The sequence below is a fragment of the Helianthus annuus genome, chromosome 13, assembly GCF_002127325.2.
Source record: "Helianthus annuus cultivar XRQ/B chromosome 13, HanXRQr2.0-SUNRISE, whole genome shotgun sequence".
Classification (NCBI taxonomy): domain Eukaryota; kingdom Viridiplantae; phylum Streptophyta; class Magnoliopsida; order Asterales; family Asteraceae; genus Helianthus; species Helianthus annuus.
In genome coordinates this window covers 150,177,122-150,191,294 of record NC_035445.2, presented here as the reverse complement: position 1 = coordinate 150,191,294, position 14,173 = coordinate 150,177,122, and the positions used below count along the sequence as shown (strand labels likewise).

Sequence of the window (14,173 nt, the reverse complement as noted above, 5' to 3'; positions counted from 1 at the left end):
CAAGGATTCTTGATCATCTAGCCTTACAAATCACTTGGTAAGTTGTAATTCATGATTTGGTGATTTTGATATGAAGTGGGTTATGATAAATCCGCGAATTTCTATGAAATTGAGCATGAATATATGTTAAAATTATCATATGGAAGGTGAGTTATACAAGATTAGATGTTAATTGATGATTGAAGATGAAACCCGTTTGGGTTAGTAAAAGTGGCGACATGGGTATGTCACCCATGTCCAATCTTTGTTTAAATTCTTGATATATTATGTTGTATGTGATTCATCCTTGCTAGTTAGGTTGAATATGGTATGGAGTTAGTTTGATGTTTTGTTATGTTGATAATTGAAAGTGAGAACCTAGAAGACTATGCATGAATTAGTTGTACATTGTGCTTAGAAGGTAGTATGCCCACCAAGTGTTTGATGAAATGTCTAAGAGAAGTTAGGATGTAAGACTTTAGGAAGTGGCTTGACATATATGAATGACTCATGGTAATGATGTAATTAGTAGTATACTAACTTAACGAATGTGCTATAGATGGAACTAGTACAAGAATTCGGGTTGAATGTATGTGTTGGAATTTAGTTTTATGTAGTATACAACCACAAACTAAATAGGTATACATGGATTGTATACCTAATAAGTATACAATCGGGCGTTGCAATTTAGTTTTATGTAGTAAATCTAAAACAAAATCTTTGTTTTAGATTTACTATAAATGATACATCTAACACACTCTTATATAAATTCTCATAGAATATAAAAGACGGCAAGTATCGTTAAGAAATGCTAACTTTGATGCTCGGCTTGTTGGCCATGTTCATTTGAACAAAATATTGTAGAAAAGATACGCATGGCATAAATAACGATAGTAACCATGGAAATAATGCTTAGTCATCGTGGTTTAAGTACGGATAATTAAATTAAGAAGGGTGATTTTAGTTGAAATAATGAGTCCTCGAATGATTATAGTATGCGTATGGAGATGTATCGACCCCTCCTATGAGTTTAAAGGTAATCGAAAGTAATGATAGTAATGGAATGTTTAGGATGGCTCATAGTGGACAAAATGAAAGATAGCATATGATGTATGAGTAGTGTGAAATAAATTGATTTATTTCTATTAGCAAATATATGAATGTAATATGCTCAAATAGGAAATTAGAAGCAAACTGTAGACTTAGGTTTGCTCGATTAATAATTGTATACGATTGGAATAATTCGATGAATTAAACGCTAGTGATGGTATGCGCTAAGAGCTAGCATTATAAAGTAAAAGAGACTAATAAGAGCTTTTGATAAGACTCCGACTTTTATGTGATTATAAAAGTATATTATTGTAATATAGCTTAAGAAGGTAGGTACATTATCTGCCATGATGTCTAATTAAGAATAAGACCGTTAGCCAGGATCCTGAAGGTATGCGTATTATAGTATGCTCTTCGAATGAGTACAGGGAGTTGGTAGGAGAATAAGTGTGAAAGGTTTCGGGGACGAAACCTTCTTCAAGGGGGGTAGACTTGTAACGCCCCAAAAACCCAAATGTTAAAAATTTCAAGAATGACTTATTTTTATATGGTGTGACATTAAGGTAACTGAGTTAGCGAACTTGGTTTTAAATACAAGTTAGTATGTGAAACGAAATAAATGACAAGTTTTAAAAGTTTGATGGGTTAAAAAGAAAATGTGTTAAATAAAACACTTTACAAAAAAAAATGTCAGTATCTTGGGGGGTTCTATGCGTGCGATCGAGAACAGGGCCAAGAGAAGAGCCAAAAACCCTAACAACCAAAAATCATCAAATTGATAAGGAGATCAAGGGAAAAATCGAATGCAGGGGTCTGGATACTCTTTAATCTAAGTGTATTGATCATAAGGTGAGTTCAATTTCATGTTTTGATGCTTTTTGTTAAGTGGGTTTTGGATAATCCGTGAAGATTGTATGAATTTGAGTTTGTATGAGGGCTAATATCATTATGTTGAATGCGAATTATATGTGAATCTGATTATAGCAAATGATTGAAGTAAAACCCACTTGTGTTAGTCATATGATAGGATTTTAGCAATTCTTAGATGCTAAGATTTATGAGAAATTGAAGGATGAATGTATGAGTATTAGGGTTTTGATAAATATTTTTGATGTAGACTAAGAAGCTAAGTGAAATTGGTTGAATTGATCAAGTGTGGTATGAATGGATAGATTATGCATAAAGCACATGTACATAATGCTTAAAAATATTGTATGCACGCCAAGTGTTTGATAAAATGCCTACAAAGTTTGTGTAAAATAGTTACTTTTGACAGCCTTAGATAGTCACCTTGTAAAGGCCGTATCTCATTCGTTATTAGGAGTTAGACAACGAGCCTTATATCGTTGAAAAGGTTGTTTCGCATATTACATTTCATATTTGGTCATAAGAGGCTGGTTATGAGATTTAGTGGGTCAAAACAACATGAAAAGTTAGTAAATTCGTTTTGACAGCAAGCTGTTTGGAAGCATTTTAGCTTCTGTGCTGATTTTGTAAAAATCATATAAAATCATAGGAATGTCCGATTTTTACGATCTTTATATGCTTAGAAAGCTCTCTGAGCGTAGATCATTTCATATTTGGACATGAAGAACTGAATCAGAAGATAAATGGGTTAAAATGTGTCGTGAACAGCTGCTGCGCAGAAAGTTGCTGCACATTTTTTTAGTATAAATATTAAGTAAAAATAGTTGTATTGTTATGCACACTCGTATGAATCATGAACTACTGATTTTAATAAATTATTAGTAAGTTATTTGATTGTTTTAAGTGTCTAAAACACTTACCAACTAGTCTATGCATATGATTGCACCAACGGGTCGAAACGGGTTGTTGATAGAAAATAGTAGAATGGATGTGTAAAAACCAAGGTGTTAAGAAATGGTATGAAATGTTTAATGTATGAAACAAGTTGCCTAACTTAGAAAATGTTATCATTCTAAGTATGGAATTTTGAAAGAATAATGAACATGATGTAAATACATAATTATGCATGCTAGAAGCTCATGTATGACTTTTATGATGATGGAATGATAAATTGTTAGATTGATTAGCATTGTAGTATTGTGATACATGTTGAACTCGTTAAGCGATTGACACGTGAATAGAAGTGTGATTAGTGATGCGTATGATTACGTATACTAACTATTGAATGGATGTAATGGAATGAGATAATAAGAACGTGTCAAGGAGAGCTCAAGCATAGGAGGATAACAGGTCAAGATAAGGCAAGGTGACAAATACACTTATTGGAGTACTAAAGGTAAGTGATTTCTATAATCACTTCTTTAGTTGTTTAAGTAATATAATGTTTTAATTATTAAGTTCATATGAAGTTGAGGTCAAATCAATAGATTATTTTGATAAATGCACGAATGGGTCGAATAATTCATAGATAAATAACAAGCCGAATACGTATAAGTTAAGAAATTCCTTAACTCGGATGTTGGACTTCAAGGTCACATGATAGAATATTAAATTACAATCATATAGGAAGAAACGTGACGCAAAACGGATGAAAAATGAGAGAGTTATGTCCGTTTCGGTAAGGATTAATGGCTAGGAAAAGTGCAGAGTTGACACGGCCGGGTGGTGAACTGACGGACGACGAAACGGAGCTGCAGAAAAATGCAACGCGACGGCCTTCCCAAGTCCCAAAAGCTGAAATCTTGTTATTTAAGTTAATTTATGTACCGTGGGCTTCGGTTTGATATCCGTGGACTACGGTGGACTTTCCAAACATGATTTTGATGGTTCCTTAGATGTTTATGGGCTATAAAGCTAAGTCTAAGACCCATGTTAATGATGTATGATTATGTAAGAGGTACGCATGATCTAGTACGTGTTTGTTAAAGTATGTACGTATGTAGATGTGTATGTATGCATGTATAAAGATATGTACGAGTGTATGCATGTACGTAACGATGTAGGAAGGGTATGTATGTATGTAGAGGTGTATGTACGTATGCATAAAGATATGCATGAGCATATGCGTGGATGTAAAGATGTAGGAGAGGTATGTCCGTATGTAGATGTGTATGTATGCATGAATGTAGAGATGTATGAATGTAGGTACATATGTAGAAGTGTATTTATGAATATATGAAGACACGTATGAGTGTAGGCATGTATGTATGTATTGAGGAATGGATATATGTAAGAGTATATGTAAGTATGATCTTAGATACGTTAAGTGTTAATGATATTAATCATGTACCTGGAAAACGAAGATTTACGCAGGTACATTATTGAAGACTCACGAGGGAATGGATACGCTAATGATATGCTTAAAGTTAGAGAGAAAGCTGAATGGAGAGTGTACATGTATTGAGTTTTGTTTATGTATTGTATACTAATGTGATGAATGTATGTGGTGAGTGCAGGTTGTACGAATCACGGGTGGTTATCACGAGGAATAGAGCTCGAAGAGCGAGTCACAAGCTAGATTGTACGGGAATAACTGAATATGTATTATTAGTAATCAGGGCTTATGCTTGATTTTTTTGTAAAAGATACTTATTAAAACGTACTTTCAAGTAAGTCATGACATTAATAATGAAAGAAATTTTATGGCACGAGTTTCCGCTGCGACTTTTTGTCAAATACGAATTAGGGTGTAACAAGTTGGTATCAGAGCCCTGGTTTGAGAGAATCAAGTAAAAGGAGGTGAATACTTGAACTCAAACCGGTGTGCTCTCGTGACCAAGAACCCGTACAATCCAAGACTCGATCGAGGCCTAAATGCAAAAGCGAATGTAAGTATGTATTAGATTATGTATTTGAAGGAAACTAATAGTATGTTATGTGCAAGGTAAGCTTAAGAGTTTGAAGAGGGTGATCCGTGAATGCAGAATAGGATGAACGCTAAGGCGGGCGAAGGTGCAAATAGGCAAATTAACCCCAGGTACACAATACTAATATGTATGAGTACCGATGTCAAAAGAAAAAGGAAGGGGCCTCCTTGGGAGAGTAATTATTAAACGAAAGACAATGATGTGGTCTTGGGGAAGTTTTAGAAATATGCACGAAACTGAAACCCATCTCTCGGGCATAAGGCGATGATTACACGAAGGCACGAAACTTGTGTGTGGATTGCGCACCTGGCCAGTACGCAAGAAGCATATGACGTTCGTGAGACCGTGGCAATTATTGCAGGTATGTCCGGTAGAACTGGGTAGCAGGTGGGCGCTATGTCGTAGCGAATGCGAAATAGCAAACCCATTGCGGATTTGGTTATGCTAACGAAGGTTATGATAAGCTATGCGAGTCGACCGGTTCTAGCGAACAAGTCGAGCAAGAATAAGCTACCATCCGTTTTGAACGGGTGACTTTGAATGCCCTAATGAATGCTAGAAGCTTAATCCGTTATACGGATAGAAAGAAGAATTTATGTTAAAAGCGAAAAACCCAATTACTTGGGTAGTCGAATGTGTATGCTTAACTCTCATTGAGAGTGTTTATGCCAAACCCAATTACTTGGGTAGTCGAATGTGTATGCTTAACTCTCATTGAGAGTGTTTATGCCAAACCCAATTACTTGGGTAGTCGAATGTGTATGCTTAACTCTCATTGAGAGTGTTTATGCCAAACCCAATTACTTGGGTAGTCGAATGTGTATGCTTAACTCTCATTGAGAGTGTTTATGCCGAACCCAATTACTTGGGTAGTCGAATGTGTAAGAAAGAAGAAAGCTCATATATGGATGGAACTAAAATGAAGTAATTATGATTCGACAACTGAGATGACTAACTTTAAAATCTTGTTGCTGAAGGTAGGTAAAACTTTAAGTTTTTGTTAAACACATGTAAGGAAGAAAAGGTACGAATGATATGTTTGAAACCGCTAGATGGATTCAAACATAGAAGGAATGAAGGGTATGGATGTTACATTTAAATCCGTGGGACGGATTTAAAACATAAAAAGGATGTAACGAATGTCTTTATAAGTAAGCATGAATGGAAGGAAGTGCGAATGTGTACCCCAAAGCATCTATGATAAGTAAGAAAAGTCAGTTTACCTTAAGAGGTCAAACTACAAAGATAGGCAAAATAAGTAACCTTAAGGAATGAAACATGGAATGTGTAATAGCATGTACATAAGAAGTTGTAAAAGGATTATAGACGAATAATCATCTAGTATAATGAATGTTCGAATGAAATATGCTAACTGCTAAATTGTTGATGATTATGTTAGAACTCTTGATGTGACTATTAAGTCAAAGATAAATGTGTGTGTGTGTAAGAGGAAATGAGAAAGGTTTCGGGGACGAAACCTTATTTAAGGGGAGTAGACTTGTAACGCCCCAAAATCCGAATTTTATTATTTGCTAGCATGCCCTCTATGTTATAGCATGAAATAAAAATAACTAGGCTATTTATATGTATGTGCGTTAAGAATAAAAATATAAGCGTAATTGTTCGTTTATTTTGTTAAATGATAACTAGGAGTAATAACCTAGTTAGAGTGTTAGTGATACCTTAGCTTAAGGTAGACTATAGTTATTTAAAGCTAAACACTCAAACATGAGGGGTTAAAAGGGTTTAATTGGAAACATGATTTACTAAAAAAAAAACATAAATTAAAAAGCACAAACACACACTTCAGTGTGTGTGTGTCGATCTGAGCCAGGATGGGGAAGGAGAAAAACCCTCACAACTCAAGAATCAACAAATTGGAATGGAAATCAGGGCGAAATCCTATGCATGAGCCCTAATTCATGATCATCTAGACTTGCGAATCATGTGGTAAGTCACAGTTTTTGATTTAATGATCTTTCAAGTATGGGTATGTGATATATCTTTGATTTCATACGAAATTAAGCATGAGGAAGTGTTAGAATCAGCAAATAAAACCTGGATTATGAATGATTTCGAGTGATTTGATGTTTGGAAGTTGAACCCACCATTGGTGGTGAAGATGGCGACATGGGTATGTCACCCATGTCCAATCTTTGTTCAAATTCTTGATATGCTATGTTGTATGTGATTAATCTTTGCTAGATAGGTTGAACATGGTATGTGATTTGTTGGATATGTTGTATTGTTGATGATTGAAAGCATGAACTAGGAAGAAAAAGTATGAATAATACTTGTACATTATGCTTGAAAATTTGTATGCACGCCAAGTGTTTGATGAAATGACTAGGTGAAGTAGAAGGTGAAATATATATGCAAGAATTTGGTAGTTAGGAATAGAATGTGATAATGAGGTATTTGATAGTGAAAGTAGCATGAGATATATGTTTTCATGAAGTACATATGGGTATTTGGTTAACGAGATGATTTTGGTAAAAAGTATGTTTTAGGAATTTGCACCCTATACTTGAATGGCGTGGTGTACCTCATGTGACGGACAAGCCGTTCAATGGTAATCTAAAAGTGGATATACGCTAAATGTGTAGCTTGTGGGTTTATTAGTAAAGAATGACATTGAGATTGTGTTAAAGAACTAACCTTGAATGTGGTTGACAATTATAGGATGATGAAAGCGTTAGTTGGTATTGAATTGTTTATACATGTTCGTAGTGTGATAAATTGATCATGTGATTTAATGTGCTCTAAAACATGAGTATGAAATATAAATGGTATCGATATCATGGCCTACTACATCAATATGGACATAAGTTACTAAGTTGAGAGTTTGTATGCTTGACCGTTGACTTTCTGAAAAGTCAACGAATGTGTTAATGGCATGATTAGATTTACGAATATGAATGAAAGGTATTGAGGAATCATATGATATATGTTAAACTAATTATGTGCTATGTATGATAAGGAATTAGATTTCATAAATATGGAACAATGTGATTGTCGATCCGGGTCTTATGCACGTTGAAGAATGATTGATTTAGAGAAGTCAATATAACTATGAATTTAAAATGGATGTTGATATGGAATGAACATATATATATATATATATATATATATATATATATATATATATATATATATATATTAACAATGTCATGAGCATGATGGCATGAAAGGATAGGTATCGCATGAGCATGGAAGGCAAATGGGTCAAGAGGAAGCAAGAAAGCGAATGCGATTAGGAACGCATAAGGTAAGTGATTTCCGTAATCACTCCTTAGTTGTTTACGTAAAGTTATGTGTTAGTTAATTAAGTATGATAATTAAGGACAATTAAGGATGGTTCGTATTAAATCGATGATTTTCGCCAAGTAGATGTAATGGGTCAAAATGTGGTTTTATTACTATTCCGGAAGGGTTGCGTAAGTAATGAATACGGTACCTTAACCGGGTATGGGTAGAATGGTACATAAGCACGCTAATCAAGAATCGGAGGCGCGAAATAATAGCATAAATACCCGGTTGTGAGTTATGGTTAATGGACAATAAATTTAACAATTTGAAATTGTATTAACCAAGTTTGTTTTCGTATAAATGAATGAAATGAATAAGCTTAACGCATACCGGGTATCGGGTGCATAAATCCCAAGTACGAACCCCGGATAATGTAAAAGTATTATAGTTAAAACGTTTATGTAAGTTTTGGGTTAAAACAAATGAGTAGTTTGACGAAAACATGAACGGGTCGAATAAGTGAAATTGGGTATATAAAGCCGAGAGCTTTAAGTGAATATTTTCCTTAAACCGGATGTTGGATTTCAAGTTCATATGATAGAATGTGAATTTACAAGCATGTAGGAAGAAACGGGAGGTTAAACGGGTAAACGGTTCAAAAGTTATGCGCGTTTTAGTGCGTACGGACGACGAAACGGAGCTGCAGAAAAATGCAAAATCTAGAGGGCGTCGCCGACGGGCATGGGGGCGTCGCCGACGGGCTCTAGAAAATCAGTTTTTGTGCTGACGGGTTAATTACCTGTCTACGGGTTTTTGGGCTACGGGTAAATGCAAGGCCCGTCGCCGACTTGGGAAGGCCGTCACCGACGCCCCTAGGGCCGTCGGCGACGGGCCTTGCATTTACCCGTAGCCCAAAAACCCGTAGACAGGTAATTAACCCGTCAGCACAAAAACTGATTTTCTAGAGCCCGTCGGCGACGCCCCCATGCCCGTCGGCGACGCCCTCTAGATTTTGCATTTTTCTGCAGCTCCGTTTCGTCGTCCGTACGCACTAAAACGCGCATAACTTTTGAACCGTTTACCCGTTTAACCTCCCGTTTCTTCCTACATGCTTGTAAATTCACATTCTATCATATGAACTTGAAATCCAACATCCGGTTTAAGGAAAATATTCACTTAAAGCTCTCGGCTTTATATACCCAATTTCACTTATTCGACCCGTTCATGTTTTCGTCAAACTACTCATTTGTTTTAACCCAAAACTTACATAAACGTTTTAACTATAATACTTTTACATTATCCGGGGTTCGTACTTGGGATTTATGCACCCGATACCCGGTATGCGTTAAGCTTATTCATTTCATTCATTTATACGAAAACAAACTTGGTTAATACAATTTCAAATTGTTAAATTTATTGTCCATTAACCATAACTCACAACCGGGTATTTATGAATATATGAAGACACGTATGAGTGTAGGCATGTATGTATGTATTGAGGAATGGATATATGTAAGAGTATATGTAAGTATGATCTTAGATACGTTAAGTGTTAATGATATTAATCATGTACCTGGAAAACGAAGATTTACGCAGGTACATTATTGAAGACTCACGAGGGAATGGATACGCTAATGATATGCTTAAAGTTAGAGAGAAAGCTGAATGGAGAGTGTACATGTATTGAGTTTTGTTTATGTATTGTATACTAATGTGATGAATGTATGTGGTGAGTGCAGGTTGTACGAATCACGGGTGGTTATCACGAGGAATAGAGCTCGAAGAGCGAGTCACAAGCTAGATTGTACGGGAATAACTGAATATGTATTATTAGTAATCAGGGCTTATGCTTGATTTTTTTGTAAAAGATACTTATTAAAACGTACTTTCAAGTAAGTCATGACATTAATAATGAAAGAAATTTTATGGCACGAGTTTCCGCTGCGACTTTTTGTCAAATACGAATTAGGGTGTAACAAGTAACTTGTAAGGACCGCTTTTCGAAAATGATAGATTAACTACATAAACAAGATTTTTCCGTAGCATCGAAATTCAACTTTGACACTTAATAGAAATTTTTACAAAATTTGGGCATGACCCGTTTGTAAAACGGACATACCCCCTGTTTTTAACATAACATACAACGTTCACCTACGACCCATTTTACATAAAAACCATTCCAACAAAAGTAACAAGTTTTTAATTCTAAAACATTTCGACAAAGTCTAACAAGTAGCAAAACATGGACCCAAAAGTATGCATATAAGTTGCGGAAGCGTATGGTATCGTAAGGCTTGAACATGTGCTCGTCCCATAGCTCCAAATCGCCTATAGAGGTGCTTTTCCTACATTAACATTCACAAATTTAATAAGTTAGTTATCTCATAGAAAATCATAACCTTTCGATTTAGCTTTAACCACATAAAACATTCTTACTCTTAAGCATACAACAACCCAATAATTGGGTTAAGCATAACCACTCTCGTAGAGAGTTTGACATACGCATTCGACCCGTGTAATTGGGTTTATCATAAACACTCTCGTAGAGAGCTAAGCATACACCTTCAACCCATGAAATTGGGTTTAGCATAAACACTCTCGTAGAGAGCTAAGCATACACATTCAACCCATGAAATTGGGTTTAGCATAAACACTCTCGTAGAGAGCTAAGCATACACATTCAACCCATGAAATTGGGTTTAGCATAACTCAACACTACCTTCATTAACATACCCAAATCCACAAAGGATTTGTCGCTTGCTTACTACATCGTCGATCTCGTCATACAAGAATAGCTTTTACAACGAAATTTTATATAAATAGGAAATATAATAAAGACTCGTATGAGACGAAGCATACCTCGATCTTGTGCCCCTTCCGCTTGCTTAGTGCTTGTACCTTCTTCTTTCACGCCTACATTAGAACATTCGTTCACTTTATTTAGTTTGTGGTTTCATTATACTATTTCCACATAAATTCTTCTTTTAGGCATTTCATCGAACACTTGGTAAGCATCATGCATAAGGCACAAGGTACAAGTTTACTAAGCATGTCCCTACTAGCTCATCACAACACAAGAATCATCTTCCTCTAAATTCATATAATTTCCATCCTAAAATCAGTTTATCTAGCATTCGAGCATCACAACAATTTCACATATCAAATAACACATGATCCTAATTCTCATGAATTTCCTATTAGTAACATAATCTTTACAAAGTGGGTTTTTCACTATACTTTTTCTAGAACATAATTTCAAGCATGATTCCTGTTCTACAAAGCAATCTTAACTCAGATTTGATACAATTGATACAAAGAATCAAGATTGGGTTTTACCCCTTATTCAACAATTCACAAATTTCAGGAAATTAAACTTACCACTCAAGAGATTAGGGTTAGCTAATCACAATTTAGGGATCATGCACTGAATTAACTTATGATCTTGAGTTGGATTGCTTGATTTCTTGAGCTAGGGTTTCCCCTCCCTCCTGCTTGTTCGATCGCTCCCAGACACACGAACTGTGTGTTTGGGATGTTTATTGTTTTTATTTATTTAGTTAAATGAAATTTTACATTTTCACCCCCTTCACTTATTTGCTAGTTACAAGTCTAACCTTTAACCACATTTAGCTATGATCTCACCATAATTCCTTAACTACATTAAGTTTAATATTATTTTCCTTTTTATACTTATCATTTATCGTTTTTGGGGCGTTACAAGTCCACCCCCCCTTAAAAGAGGTTTCGTCCTCGAAACCCGAACATAATTTAAATATTGACATACCGAAAAGAAAAGGATAGTGCTCTGGACCAGACCCTGACCTCGTGTTATTATGAAGGCAAATTTCTAATTTAAGAAGATAAGGACAATGTGTACTATCATAATTATTCATGATTAAGACTTTTGCAAAGACCCGAATGACTTAGGTTGTAACGTGCCCATTGAATAAGTACAATAGAAGGGTAAGAGTAAGAACGAGAAAGGTTTCGGGGACGAAACCTTCTTTAAGGGGGGTAGACTTGTAACACCCCAAATTTCGTAAGATATACTACAATGCTTTAATAGCAATATTTGGCGAAAAGAAATGATAAATATAGAATTCTACCATTAGTAAAGTTTTATAAACTATGGAAAGTATAAAACACATGTGCACATGAAGTTAACCAAGTTAGTAGGTAAAATGAAATAAATGCCATGTTTTAAAAGATAAGGGGGTTAAAATGAAAAATGTTATAAATAAAACACTTGACCAAAAGTTAGTCAGTGTTTGGTGATGGTGTGCGATCGAGAGAAAGGGCAGGGGAAGAACAAAAACCCTAATCAGCCTAAATTCTTCAAATTGAGGGAGGAATTTGGCTCAAAACTAATGCATGAACCAAGATTCTTGACCACCCAAGTGTTCTTCACATCAAGTAAGTCGAATTTTATGTTTTGAGGATGTTTGACAAAATGGGTTATGATGAACTCATGAATTTCGGTTGAAATTAGCATGATTATTTGTTAATCCTATCATGTTAAGGTTTAAATTTTAGTTAGTTGAATGATTTAGAATGAAACCCATTGCATGAGAGTGAACATGATGATCACGATGATCTTGTAGATGATAAATTGTGATTTTGTGTTGTATGAAGTGTTGTACAATAGATTGTGATAGGTAAGCTTGACGTGGAATTGATGATTGTGAGACTTTGCTTGAATAAGATGATTCATGAGGTGAATGTAGGAAGAATATGCTTAGGACACTTGTACATTATGCTTAGAAAGTGGTACGCACGCCAAGTGTTTGATAAAATGACTAGGTGAAGCTAGAAAGTGAAATTGTATGCAAGTCGTGAGTTTACATGTATAGAAAGCGATTGTGATAAAGGTAGTAGTTTACTAACTGGAAATATATGCTTTAGATGGAACTCGTATACGAATTCGGGTTGAAAGTATATGTTGGTCAAATTTATGCATTACGAGCTTGTACCTTGTGCTTGAATGGTGTAATGCTCACTTTGTATTAGATGTGCTTGAATCAAGGTAATTAAGAGCGAAGGTGTATGATATGTGAAAGTATATGTAAGCAAATGTGTATGCGAGTATGATTATGTGATCATGTGGTTGTAAGTACTCTAGCATCATAAGTACGAAATGTACATAGTGTCGTATGGTAGGTGCTAAATTAATATGTGTTTTATGCGTTAACATGATGGATTGCATGAGTCTAAAAGATGTGGTTTTGGATGTATGCTTTATGTTTATTAGACTTGACCATGAAAGTCAAATGTGAGTTACGCTTTCGACATGATCATTATATGTGAAATCGTGTACACTAACAAGGATGTGATTGCGGTAACATGAAAGCATTAGGGATCATGTGGACATGGACTCAAGCACGAAAGACTAACGGGTCAAGAGGGGACAAGGAACCCAATGCGAAAATGGACGCTCAAGGTAAGTGATTCCGTAATCACTTCTTAGTTATTTATGTGAAGTTATATGCAACTTAACTAGGTATGATAATTGAAGTCGAATAGGAACAAATGGTATGATATCGATGAAGTATTAAACGGATCTCAGCTTTGATTCGAGCAAGGTATGCGTGATTAAGAATCGTAACTAGGTAGTAGTATTGGTTACTTATGCAAGGTAGTGCTTTGTTGTTAATAATGGGGCAAAGTTGACAAAAACGCCCTTGGTGAGGATTTCGGGTAAACGACCTTAAAAGTCATTTAGAAGTGAGTTATTCGACTAGAGTAATGTCTTGGTTTAGTATGAAAGAGAAGTATAGGGTTTTGTATGTTATAGACCTTTTAATGTATAAATACCCATAACGGGTCGAATAATTCATAAGTGAATAATAAGCCAAGAGCGTGTAAGTCAAGAATTTCCTTAACTCGGATGTTGGGTTTTGGGTCCATATGATAAATGGTGAATTTACAAGCATGTAGGAAGAAACGGGAGGTGAAACGGGTAAACGGTTCAAAAGTTATGCGCGTTTTAGTGCGTACGGACGATGAAACGGAACTGCAGAAAACTGCAGTTTCTAGAGGGCGTCGCCGACGGGTATGGGGGCGTCGCCGACGGGCTCCAGAAAGTGAATTTTTGTGCTGACGGG

At 35.5% G+C, this 14,173-nt stretch overlaps 2 long non-coding RNA genes across 2 annotated transcripts; one reads left to right on the top strand and one right to left on the bottom strand.

Annotated features, from left to right (window-relative positions):
* The first annotated feature begins 751 nt into the window (after positions 1–751).
* On the top strand, positions 752–4,610 carry LOC110899738. The gene is made up of 2 exons (XR_002570510.2): positions 752–1,878; positions 4,413–4,610. It is a non-coding gene; the product is annotated as an uncharacterized LOC110899738 (long non-coding RNA).
* A 5,533-nt stretch (positions 4,611–10,143) lies between these two features.
* LOC118485488 lies at positions 10,144–11,603 on the bottom strand. Its single transcript, XR_004876333.1, has 3 exons — positions 11,451–11,603; positions 10,932–10,985; positions 10,144–10,417 (listed from the first exon to the last, which is right to left on the bottom strand). It is a non-coding gene; the product is annotated as an uncharacterized LOC118485488 (long non-coding RNA).
* Positions 11,604–14,173: the final 2,570 nt, after the last annotated feature.